Raw genomic sequence first — 13,167 nt, 5'->3', positions numbered from 1 at the left:
TGCTGGAAGCCTAGGTCGGGACCGGTTCTCTAGTGAGCAGACGCGTGGACTTGTGGTGGCCCAAGGTCCTTGGCGCGCTACAGGGCAGGTGGCCCATGAGGCAGCGTAGGGCGTGGCCACGCACAGGCGGCTGGCTCAAGGAGCCGTGATGAAGCCAGATGCATGCGTACAGCTAGCAAGCCTGAGATTTGTTTGAGAGAAAAAGGGATATGCATCATGTGGTGTTGACATCGCAGGGATAGCAACATAGTTAAAGAAAAATAAGCTTTGGAGGTTATGGAGGCAAAGTTTGGTGCACTCATTGAGACTATCAGGAAAGTAAATGTTTCTTTTGAAAGTGTTGCTAGTTACACACGAGGTTTTACCATGACGATGGCAGATTGGTGATGTGCGTACAAGGCTTGTGGAGTCTCGAGCATATCGTACAGTCGAACGAGTTCGGCTGGGTCGGACTAGGCAGTCTGACGGATCGACGCAAGTCGGTTGATACAGAAGACGGTGGTGGGATCAGCGACGACATAGGTGCGTGATGCTGATGGTGACCGACTTCTGGGGCGTGGAAACACGTGGCACATGCCTGAGTGCTTGTGTGGCTTCGACAAGACTATGGCGCGGGATTGATTCAAGGTGGTGTATACACAGAGCTTGAAGTCGATGAGGCGCAGGGGTGGACTGATCATCTACCATGGAGTCATGTTGAAGGTAGAGCTGGAGTCTGGAGGACTTCACTCGGTGCTGATTGAGGGGCTACGGTGTAAGAGCTCAGAGAGTCGAAGCCTATTCAGCTGAGAAAAAGTGAGTGACATGCAGTTCGGACTGGAGCCCAGTGGTCTGATGGAAGCATGAAACTCGTCATCGGTCGGTGATGATCGGTGGTACTCTGCAGTGGGGGTTGAGTGGTGTGGTTTTGCGACCCTTGAGACTCGACCGGGACAGCGGAGGCTCGGCGCGGGGATAGCGGCGAGGCGTGCGGTATGGACGGGGCATGGAGACGGGCCAGGGCTCTGGTGGTCATACATGTGGTGAGACAACTGTGAATTTGACTCGGAATGACTACAAACAACGGTGAAATTCTTTCAAGTTTCAGACAGACGGTCAAGAAAGGAGTGGTGATATTGAGTCCAGGTAACTCTTATGTGTGACACCCAATATGTGAGTTGTTCACTTTCACGCAGGTCAGTGATCAGTGTGTGATGGCATTGGACTGATACTCTGAAAGTTGGGAGCACAAACTAGAGTAACAAGGAACTTAATTTTGCTCGAGTGTTGACTGTGGTCAAGAAAAGAAGGGACTACAAGTTGCAGGTGGAGTCACATGGAGTCTTTGGAGTAGCAGCGGTGCTCATGGGATAAACTCAAATTCAATGTACATGGAAGTTTGACGCATGGACAAATCTAGGGTGGTGGAGTATATTCGCCAAGGTGGAGTTTGTTGGAGTTGTGTCGAATATAGTGTACGAGGTAGGTTACAGTTGGACTTGTATTTGTATTGTGTTTAGATAGGATATCGAGTCGTGTCCAAGTAGGACACCTGTATTCTAGGCCTCTCTTATATAGCGGGGGTAGACATACGATGTAACCTATGCCAACATAATAGCACCGGAATGCAGGGAAAGCCGGCGGCATGTGCCGGTGTCCAGGGCGACCGGGTACGGTATTGTAGCGGTGTCATGGGGAGGAGCGCCCATAGTCAGACCCCGGAATGTAGCCATATCGGTGAACCTCGTTAACAAATTTCGGTGTCGTGCTCGTATGATTGCTTGGTCTTCGGATGATCGACGGTGTGTCTCAGGTTTATTCTAACATTGAGATTGACTTTAAGTGTGGCTCAGCAAAGTTGAGATTGACTTTAAGTGTGAGAATGGGAGCCCGCTTAAAAAGTTTTTTATGCTTGAACATTAATTACACAGTTATTCATTTAGGTAGGAATAATTGTACAAGTTATAACCAGTTGCTTTTGTTCGTGCACGCATAATAACCATTTCCGAGCATCAAGTACTTCAAGTTTAGTAATTGCTACTGCCTTCCCATCTAGATGCATGGTCGTTCCTTATTTGTTCCTGTACAAATGATGAAACTTTAGAAAATCATGACGTTTGCATAAATATAGAAACTCATGGTAGAAATCTGTTAGTAGAAGTGAAAATGATATTTTTATTTATTTTTGTTTAATCATTATTTGCTGAGATATTTGTAGCTGGTAATGGTGAAAAAATATTGTATTAAAATACAGAGAGGAGCCTACAGAGAGTAACTCCTCCCATCACTGTATTGGTGAAATATTTATGGATCACACAACATGGAAATTGACGGAGATGGAGATGTCAGGCTCAACACGTGAGGTGGACAAGAAGATGACTGACGAGGGTGGCGGGCTCACATCAACCTCAAAGGTTAAGCGACATCTCTAGCTCACTGCAACCTGTAACACAAGTAACACCTTTATCACGGCTGATGGAGATTTTGGTTCTCGTACTGGAATTTACTTGGGCTAAACTCGGGAACATGATAGTCTGAATTTGGCCATCGTAAATGCTGCAGTTCTATGAGGATCTCCTTGCTTGGAAAATTTGCCTTCTCTGGATCTTGGTTTCTTTAAATTGATGTGCTGAATTCACATTTAGCAGAAAAGTTTATTGTGTGCACAAACTGTTCAGTTGTCCATATGTACAAACATATATTTTGTTTTTCGTTATTTATCTCTATAACTCAGTTTCAGTACTCAACTTGACAATAGTTTTTTTGGAGATGGTACTTGTGAAATATTTTTGAAATTTTTAGTGTGCTTTACAAGCTTCATAATCCATCGATATACATCTAGTTTATCTGCAGGATAGATATTCATTGGGAATTCAATATTCCTCTAGAGAAAACAATTGCTTTTTTTGGCAGATCGGTATATATTTAGTAGTGGAGATTCAGCTAGCACACATGCATTTCCCGTGTACTTCAGAGATTTTTTTATCACTTGGCAGACGCCGTTCTCGAACCACCAGGCACGTGAAAAGGGAAGGAATTTTTGTGATGTGCCCATATGATGGAGATAACATGGAGGATAGTTCGGACAACCACAATCCCCTTGGTCTGGATATATGGGTGTCCGTATTGTCCAATTGCCCGTTTTATGTCAAAACACGCTCGGACGTACGAGGAAAGAATGAGCTCCAACCTTAAAAATGACGTTAATTATTTGTCTGATTTGTTTATATGCATTCTAGCCCGTAGCAACGCACGGGCATTCTACTAGTCCCTGTAATGCCAGACCTGAAGTTCCTAACTAAAGCATGATCTTTGACCCAATGATGCTCTATTAATTGAGCAACAGTTTGACATGCAACTGCAAGCAGAGTTTTTGAAGCTTTTGCCTTCAAAAAATATATATTTGGGGTATTAGGTATGTCATTGTTTTTCCTAATTTGATAACCTGAAAAATGAATAGACATTAGTTTATATTCAACTTACAAAGGCGAATACATAAAAAGACCATCAGTAGCCTTGCTCCACTCCATAGGAGCTTCCTTTAAAGAAGTTTATAGATATACTAGCAAAAGAGCCCGTGCGTTGCAATGGGAGAAAAAACATAACACACGCTCTTAACTCAACAACCATCACTCAAGACCACAATAGATCCATCTCCTTTATTTTCGTGAGGCATCATATTTGTGTTGCCGCTTATCCTCATTCTCACCCTCGCCGGCGATGGCCTCTGTGTTCACACAAAACAACAAAAAACGTGTGTTGAACATGGTTAAACCTAAGGCGTCTCTCTCTCCCTCTCTCTCGCTTTCTCTCACTCTCGCGATGAGAAATCTGTTGTTTCTCCTGCGACATTTTTCAGAGGTATGCATGTGTAGTTATCGATGTTTTCTTTTCCGTATATGGTTGTAGTTGGGTGTTTATTTGCAATCCAGATCGCCGCCGGTATAAAAAAACAAATCGTGCGCTATTAAATTATAAGTTTGCTTCCATAAAAATATTTAAAAAATATTTAACAGGTAAAATTAACATCATATTTAGATTCCACACATTTTTCTAATAAAATTTCATATATAATATGTTAAAATCGAAGTTACGGTTTAAAAGATACAGATAATTTAGAAAATCATTTTGTTTGACTCAAATATATTCCAAAATAATATTTAAAAATACTTAACAGGTAAAAATAATTTCATTCATATTCTACATATTTTTAAAGCATGATCTTTGACCCAATGATGCTCTATTAATTGAGCAACAGTTCGACACGCAACTGCAAGCAGAGTTTTTGAAAGCTTTTGCCTTCAAAAACAAAAATATTTGGGGTATTAGGTATGTCATTGTTTTTCCTAATTTGATAACCTGAAAAATGAATAGACATTAGTTTATAATCAACTTACAAGGGGGAATATATAAAAAACCATCAGTAGCCTTGCTCCATCATAGGAGCTTCCTTTAAAGAATTTTATAGATATGTTTTTTTGCGGGGAATTTTATAGATATGTATGCTGAGTTGCTGACATCTGCATGAGTATAATACATATTAAATAAAATAATGACTATAAAAAATATAAGAATTGTCATATCACTGACATGGTGTAGTATAATTGCTCCTTAGGTATCACCATTATGATCGACAAGTATAATTGCTCCTTTGATATCCTTGTGATAAAGGTAATTTAATCAGTAAGGATTAAGAAAAAAATTGCAGCTTTATCAATAGAAAGGGCCATCTCTCTTATGTATTTTGATGACCGCTCAATACATCTGCACTGCATTATGCCAGAGAGGATTTGTGCAGTGTATATCCGGAATTAGGCCTCCCCAGATGGACCATATTCTTGAGCAACTATGTCTAAAGTGCCCAGAATCAAACTCAAGATAGACTGCAACTATCTCGCAGGAGAACATTGCAATCTGAAACATATTCACGGAAAAAATATAAGAATCAAACATAAAGAGAAAAAAAAAGAAAAAAATATTCACATGAATCTCAATGTAAGATCAATGAAATATGACTTAGATGTACAATACTTATGACACATCTAGATATGCTTTAGCAAAACTGAAAATATAATTCAATTGAATGAAACTCCTCATAAATTACACCGCAGCGATTTACTGATTCACTTCAAAAATAATAATTTATCTAACGAATTCAGCACCACCTAACTTTTGTGGTACACATTGCAGCGACCACAGCAGACGGACCGTGGATGTGCTTAAAGACATTGAAGGGCGCAGACAGGCATGACCGCCACTTCTGGAGTTTCCGGTTAACCTGCCAACACGGTTGCCACTTGGGTTTCCGCTACAAGCATAGCGGTGCTGGGGGTGGACGGAGACAAACGAGCAAAGTAGGGAGATCGAGAGAAGCGATTATGGAAGGCTTTTTTACCTGTCCAAGAACCATTGGAGATTATCAGCTAAAGAATTTCGGAGATATATCCAAGATCTGCCCGAGTCAATTTCATTATGAACGGCACTTGTACAAAATTTTGATCAGGAGGATAATAGCATAACATAATGGTTGGGTGGAAGAAGGAATAGTATATTAATGGAAAGAAAATGAAGATATAAAGGGTACGTACCTAGCAAAGCACCATGCTGATGGATATTCTATCGCCGGAGTGGAAAGGGTGAGTTGAGAGTGGTAGAGGAAGAAGTATATATATACACGTGCCTGAACTGAGGCAGCAGAAGGACGAGAAAACAGAGAGACATCCATTAGTCACCGCTGGCAAGGGGCACACATCATCCGCCATGAATGCCTGAAGAGAAACTGAAAGTTAGAGGGGCAGTTTCACTCGAGGAACAGCCGAACAGCCAGGCATTGCGTGGACGTGCATCGGCGTGTGGTCCGGAGGTCCCGACCAGACCTACCGCACAAAGTTGATCCGCGGCCGTATCGCCTGCGTCTCCTGGGCGTTGGGCGGGGTCGCCTCTTCGTCTGCGTCGTCTCCCCTTCTCTCTGTCAGCGAACGATCCGCTCGTCCTCTCAGTCCACCACATCGATCGATCCCCCCTCGTGATCTCTCTCGGATTAGCGTACTCGGTCGGTAGCTAATTGGGCCGCCCTGCGCCGGATCCCCCTTTATCTCGTAGAGAGTAGTTATTTTGGGCTCGCAGATTAGTTTTTTTATTAGAAAACTCGCCACTTTATTATATAATAGCAATGTTCATAGGTACAGGATGTTGGTCATGGGACTCCCAACCAAACATGCCGTCCTACCCCTAAATTACAAGCGAACTTGGCGAGATTATGAGCCTCAAAATTATTATTTTCTACGCTAAAAAACAAAAACAACTGAATCGAATAAGCTTCTACGAAGCGTTATTTCATATACTATAGCTGAATGCGGACCTCCTGTTCCTTCGTTTATATCTTAAACCACTCCTTTGCAATCCGAGGTGATCATCATGTTTGTCACCTGAAGATCCTCTGCAAGAGCTAGAGCCTCCTTGCACGCAAAAGTTTCCAAGGTTGTGGGGTCAGTTATGCCACGGTAAACAACCGCATATGAGCCCAAATATAATCCTGTGTGGTCTCGACACACCGCTGAGACTGCCCCGCCGCGTCTATGGCGCCCAACAGCTCCATCAACGTTGATTTTAGTGACACCCACCGGTGACACTAGCCAATTCCTTGCCCCTCCTCGCGATGCTGCTACCTGTACTTGGTGCTCGTTGGGATTCTCCGGCTACTGCAGCTCGTTAATATACAAGGTTACAAACGATGAAGTATGCATCGGGGATTGAAAAATTCCTTCGTGGATCGCCTTCCGTCTGGCGTACCATATCACCCATAGAGTGACAACCATCATTGTGAACGACTTTTGATCAAGATCATCGTTCAGCCTAAACAGCCAGTTCTTGGCGCTAGTCTCCCCATTCTCCGCCATTTGTGCCACCAGGCCCGGGGCGGATAGTGCCCAAGTGCAGCGGGCCGACGTGCATGACACCAGGGCGTGACACCATGAATCGGGAGACCCACACAACGGACAAGCGTCGCGTGTTGCCATGTTCCATTTGTTCAAAACGTCTGTAGTTGGGAGAGAGTGGCGGGCTAGGCGCCACAGGAAAACTCTGACCTTTGATGGCACCGTCAGCGACCGAAGTGAGGACCGGTCCCGCTCCTCTCTGTCATTGCTTGAGGACCCGCTCCTGCCTTCAAGCCAGTTTTCCCGAGTGATTTTAGTTTTGATCATAAACTTGTAAGCCGAGCTCACCGTAAAAAGTCTCTTCTTCTCCGGATGCCGTGCCCAAAAATCCTCTATATTGCTCGTGCATACATGGATCCACAAAATCGCCTGTGCATCAGTTGACAAGAACAATGCTCGCACTAGGTTTTCATTCCAAGAACCCGTTGCTGGAAGAAGTAGCTCCGAAACAAGCTGTGGCGGGTCTTGGACCAGAGACACAATTGGCCGCAATGATCCCTCCTTGGGTATCCAGTTATGATCCCAAATTCTCGTAGTCCGACCATTGCCAATCCTCCGAATTATGCCCTGTTTTAGGATGTCTCGTCCCTCTAGGATAGCTCGCCAGATCTGCGATGGACGTGAGCCCAACCCTGCCATAAGAAATTCCGTATTTGGGAAGTAGGATGTCTTGAGGATCCTTGCGCTCAGTGATGATGGATCATGCATCACCCTCCACGGCTGTCTGGCTAACAGTGCTAGATTAAAGAGTTCAAGGTCTTTGAAACCCAGACCTCCCAAGTACTTCGGCCTCGTCATTACCTCCCATGATACCCAAGCCGGTTTCCGTTGCCCCTCCTTGCAACCCCACCAGAACTTACGGATGATAGAGTTTATATGTTCACATAAACCTCTAGGAAGCTTGAAACATGACATGGAATAAACTGGGATAGCTTGTGCAACCGACTTGATTAGTACCTCCTTGCCCCCAGCAGACAGGCACTTGCCCATCCAACCTTTACCTTGTCCCACACCTGCTCGCTCAAGTGTTTGAAGGTGCCCTTTTTTGAATGTCCAACATCTGTGGTCATTGAAGGAAATATGCCCTAGAGGCAATAATAAAGTTGTTATTTATATTTCCTTATATCATGATAAATGTTTATTATTCATGCTATAATTGTATTAACCGGAAACTTAATACATGTGCGAATACATAGACAAACAGATTGTCACTAGTATGCCTCTACTTGACTAGCTCGTTGAATGAATGATGGTTATGTTTCCTAACCATAGACATGAGTTGTCATTTGATTAACGAGATCACATCATTAGAGAATGATTTGATTGACTTGACCCATCCGTTAGCTTAGCACGATGATCGTTTAGTTTGTTGCTATTGCTTTCTTCATGACTTATACATGTTCCTATGACTATGAGATTATGCAACTCCCGAATACTGGAGGAACACTTTGTGTGCTACCAAACGCCACAACATAACTGGGTGATTATAAAGGTGCTCTAGAGGTGTCTCCGATGGTACTTGTTGAGTTGGCATAGATCAAGATTAAGATTTGTCACTCCAATTGTCGGAGAGGTATCTCTGGGCCCTCTCGGTAATGCACATCACTTTAAGCCTTGCAAGCAATGCAACTAATGAGTTAGTTGCGGGATGATGTATTACGGAACGAGTAAAGAGACTTGCCGATAACGAGATTGAACTAGGTATTGAGATACCGATGATCAAATCTCGGGCAAGTAACATACCGATGACAAAGGGAACAACATATGTTGTTATGCGGTTTGACCGATAAAGATCTTCGTAGAATATGTAGGAGCCAGTATGAGCATCCAAGTTCCGCTATTGGTTATTGACCAAAGACGAGTCTCGGTCATGTCTACATAGTTCTTGAACCCGTAGGGTCCGCACGCTTAACGTTCGATGACGATCGGTAATATGAGTTTATGTGTTTTGATGTATCGAAGGTAGTTCGGAGTCCCATATGAGATCGGGGACATGACGAGGAGTCTCGAAATGGTCAAGATGTAAAGATCGATATATTGGATGACTATATTCGGGCATCGGAAAGGTTCCGAGTGATTCAGGTATTTTTTGGAGTACCGGAGAGTTACGGGTATTCGCCGGGGAGTATATGGGCCTTATTGGGCTTTAGGGGAAAGAGAGAGAGGAGGCTGCACGCCCCCAAGGCCTAGTCCGAATTTGACTAGGGAGAGGGGCGGCACCCCCTCCTTCCTTCTCTTCTCTTTTCCCTTTCCTTCTCTCCTACTCCTACTACATGGAAGGGGGGGGGGATCCTACTCCCGATGGGAGTAGGACTCCCCAGGGCGCGCCATAGTTGAGGGCCGGCCCTCCCCCTCCTCCACTCCTTTATATACAGGGGAGGGGGGCACCCCATGGACACACAAGATTATCATTGATCTTTTAGCCGTGTGCGGTGCCCCCCTCCACCATAATCCACCTCGGTCATATCGTAGTGGTGCTTAGGTGAAGCCATGCGTCGGTAGCTTCATCAACACCGTCATCTCGCCATCGTGCTGACGAAGCTCTCCCTCAAAGCTCTACTGGATCGTGAGTTGGCGGGACGTCACCAAGCTGAACATGTGTAGATCGCGGAGGTGCCGTACATTCGGTACTGAGGATCGGTCGATCGTGAAGACGTACAACTACATCAACCGCGTTGTCATAACGCTTCCACTTTCGGTCTACGAGGGTACGTGGACGACACTCTCCCCTCTCGTTGCTATGCATCACCATGATCTTGCGTGTGCATAGGAATTTTTTTGAAATTACTGCGCTCCCCAACAGTGGCATCCGAGCCAGGTTTATGCGTAGATGTCATATGCACGAGTAGAACACAAAGAAGTTGTGGGCGTGGGTATTTACATATTGCTTGCCGTCACTAGTTGATTCTTGATTCAGCGGCATTGTTGGATGAAGCAGCCCAGACCGACATTACGCATACGCTTACGCGAGACTGGTTCTACCGATGTGCTTCGCACACAGGTGGATAGTGGGTGTCTGTTTCTATAGCTTAAGTTGAATCGGATTCAATGAACAGGGTTGTTTCTAAAGATCAAAAAGCAATCACTATACCGCATTGTGGTTTTTGATGCGTAGGTAAGAACGGTTCTTGCTCAGCCCGTAGCAGCCACGTAAAACTTGCAACAACAAAGTAGAGGACGTCTAACTTGTTTTTGCAGGCCATGTTGTGATGTGATATGGTCAAGGCGTGATGAGATATAAATTTTTGCATGAGATGATCATGTTTTGTTCAAGTTATTGGCAACTGGCAGAAGCCTTATGGTTGTCGCTTTATTGCATAAGATGCATGCGCCATACAATTGCTTTAATTTATCGCTATGCGATAGCAATAGTTGCAAAAGCAAAGGTTGGCGAGACGACCATGTGATGACACATTGATAGAGATCAAGATGATGGAGATCATGGTGTCATGCCGGTGACGATAGAGATCATGACGATAATTTGGAGATGTGTTGCAAAAAGCTAGTTCAAGGTCAGGCTCCGTCAAACAGAGTCGTCAAGAACGAAAAGCTGGAGATCAAAGGCGCAAGATGATCATGGCCATATCATGTCACATATTTTGATTGCATGTGATGTTTATCCTTTATGCAACTTATTTTGCTTAGTTCGGCGGTAGCATTATAAGATGATCTCTCACTAAATTTCAAGGTACAAGTGTTCTCCCTGAGTATGCACCGTTGCCAAAGTTCGTCGTGCTGAGACACCACGTGATGATCGGGTGTGATAAGCTCTACGTTCACATACAATGGGTGCAAGCCAGTTTTGCACACGCAGAAATACTCGGGTTAAACTTGACGAGCCTAGCATATGCAGATATGGCCTCAGAACACTGAGACTGAAAGGTCGAGCATGAATCATATAGTAGATATGATCAACATAGTGATGTTCACCATTGAAAACTACTCCATTTCACATGATGATCGGTCATGGTTTAGTTGATTTGGATCACGTGATCACTTAGATGATTAGAGGGCTGACTATCTAAGTGGGAGTTCTTAAATATGATTAATTGAACTTTAATTTATCATGAACTTAGTCCTGATAGTATTTGCATAACTATGTTGTAGATCAATAGCTCATGATGTAGCTCCCCGTTTATTTTGATATGTTCCTAGAGAAAAACTAAGTTGAAAGATGTTAGTAGCAATGATGCGGATTGGATCCGTGATCTGAGGATTATCATCATTGCTGCATAGAAGAATTATGTCCTTGATGCACCGCTAGGTGATAGACTGATTGCAGGAGCAGATGCAGACGTTATGACATTTGGCGAGCTCGATATGATGACTACTTGATAGTTTAGTGCACCATGCTTTACGGCTTAGAATCGGGGCTTCAAAAACATTTTGAACGCCGCAGAGCATATGAGATGTTCCAAGAGTTGAAATTAGTATTTCAGACTCATGCCCATGTCGAAAGGTATGAAACCTTTGACAAGAACTTTGCCTACAAGATGGAGGAGAATAGCACAGCTAGTGAGCATGTGCTCAGAATGTATGAGTACTACAATCACTTGAATCAAGTGGGAGTTAATCTTTCAGATAAGATAGTGATTGACATAGTTCTCTAGTCACTATCACCAAGTTACTGGAACTTCGTGATGAACTATAATATGCAAGGGATAATGAAAACGATTCCCAAGCTCTTCGTGATGCTGAAATCGATGAAGGTAGAAATCAAGAAAAGCATCAAGTGTTGATGGTTGACAAGACCACTAGTTTCAAGAAAAAGGGCAAAGGGAAGAAGGGGAATTTCAAGAAGAACGGCAAGCAAGTTGCTGCTCAAGTGAAGAAGCCCAAGTCTAGACCTAAGCATGAGACTAAGTGCTTCTACTGCAAAGGGACTAGTCACTGGAAGCAGAAATGCCCCAAGTATTTGGCGGATAAGAAGGATGGCAAAGTGAACAAAGGTATATTTGATATACATGTTATTGATGTGTACTTTACTAGTGTTTATAGCAACCCCTCAGTATTTGATACTAGTTCAGCTGCTAAGATTAGTAACTCGAAATGGGAGTTGCAGAATGAACAGAGACTAGTTAAGGGTGAAGTGATGATGTGTGTTGGAAGTGGTTCCAAGATTGATATGATCATCATCGCACACTCCCAATACTTTTGGGATTAGTGTTGAACCTAAATAAATGTTATTTGGTGTTTGTGTTAAGCATGAATATGATTTGATCATGTTTATTGCAATACGGTCATTCATTTAAAGTCAGAGAATAATTGTTGTTCTGTTTACATGAATAAAACTTTCAATGGTCATACACCCAAGGTGAATGGTTTATTGAATCTCGATCGTAGTGATACACGTATTCATAATATTGAAGCAAAAGATGCAAAGTTAATAATGATAGTGCAACTTATTTGTGGCACTGCCATTTAGGTCATATTGGTGTAAAGCACATGAAAAAAATCCATGCTGATGGGCTTTTGGAATCACTTGATTATGAATAAGTTGATGCTTGGGAACCATGCCTCATGGGCAAGATGACTAAGACTCCGTTCTCCGGAACAATGGAGCAAGCAACAGACTTGTTGGAAATAATACATACTGATGTATGCAGTCCGATGAGTGTTGAGGCTCGCGACAGGTATTGTTATTTTCTGGCCTTCACACATGATTTGAGTAAGATATGGTTATATCTTCTTGATGAAACATAAATCTAAAACATTTGAAAAGTTCTAATAATTTCAGAGTGAAGTGGAAAATCATCATAACAAGAAAATAAAGTTTCTACGATCTGATCATGGAGGAGAATATTTGAGTTACGAGTTTGGTCTTCATTTGAAACAATGCGGAATAGTTTTGCAACTCATGCCACCTGGAACACCACAACGTAATGGTGTGTCCGAACATCATAACCGTACTTTATTAGATATGGTGCAATCTATGATGTCTCTTACCGATTTACTAGTATCGTTTTTGGGTTATGCATTAGAGACAGCTGCATTCACGTTAAATAGGGCACCATCTAAATCCGTTGATACGATGCCATATGAACTATGGTTTAGCAAGAAACCTAATCTGTCGTTTCTTAAAGTTTGGGGCTATGATGCTTATGTGAAAAAGTTTCTACCTGATAAGCTGGAACCCAAATCGGAGAAATACGTCTTCATAGGATACCCAAAGGAAACTGTTGGGTACACCTTCTAGCACAGATCCGAAGGCAAGATATTCGTTGCTAAGAATGGATCCTTTCTAGAGAAG

At 43.1% G+C, this 13,167-nt stretch overlaps 1 long non-coding RNA gene across 1 annotated transcript; it reads right to left on the bottom strand.

Annotated features, from left to right (window-relative positions):
* Positions 1–5,031: 5,031 nt before the first annotated feature.
* On the bottom strand, positions 5,032–6,069 carry LOC125517170. The gene is made up of 3 exons (XR_007287440.1): positions 5,860–6,069; positions 5,568–5,747; positions 5,032–5,374 (listed from the first exon to the last, which is right to left on the bottom strand). It is a non-coding gene; the product is annotated as an uncharacterized LOC125517170 (long non-coding RNA).
* Positions 6,070–13,167: the final 7,098 nt, after the last annotated feature.

Source organism: Triticum urartu, chromosome 6, assembly GCF_003073215.2.
Source record: "Triticum urartu cultivar G1812 chromosome 6, Tu2.1, whole genome shotgun sequence".
Taxonomy (NCBI): Eukaryota; Viridiplantae; Streptophyta; class Magnoliopsida; order Poales; family Poaceae; genus Triticum; species Triticum urartu.
This window is presented reverse-complemented; position numbering and strand designations above follow the sequence as displayed.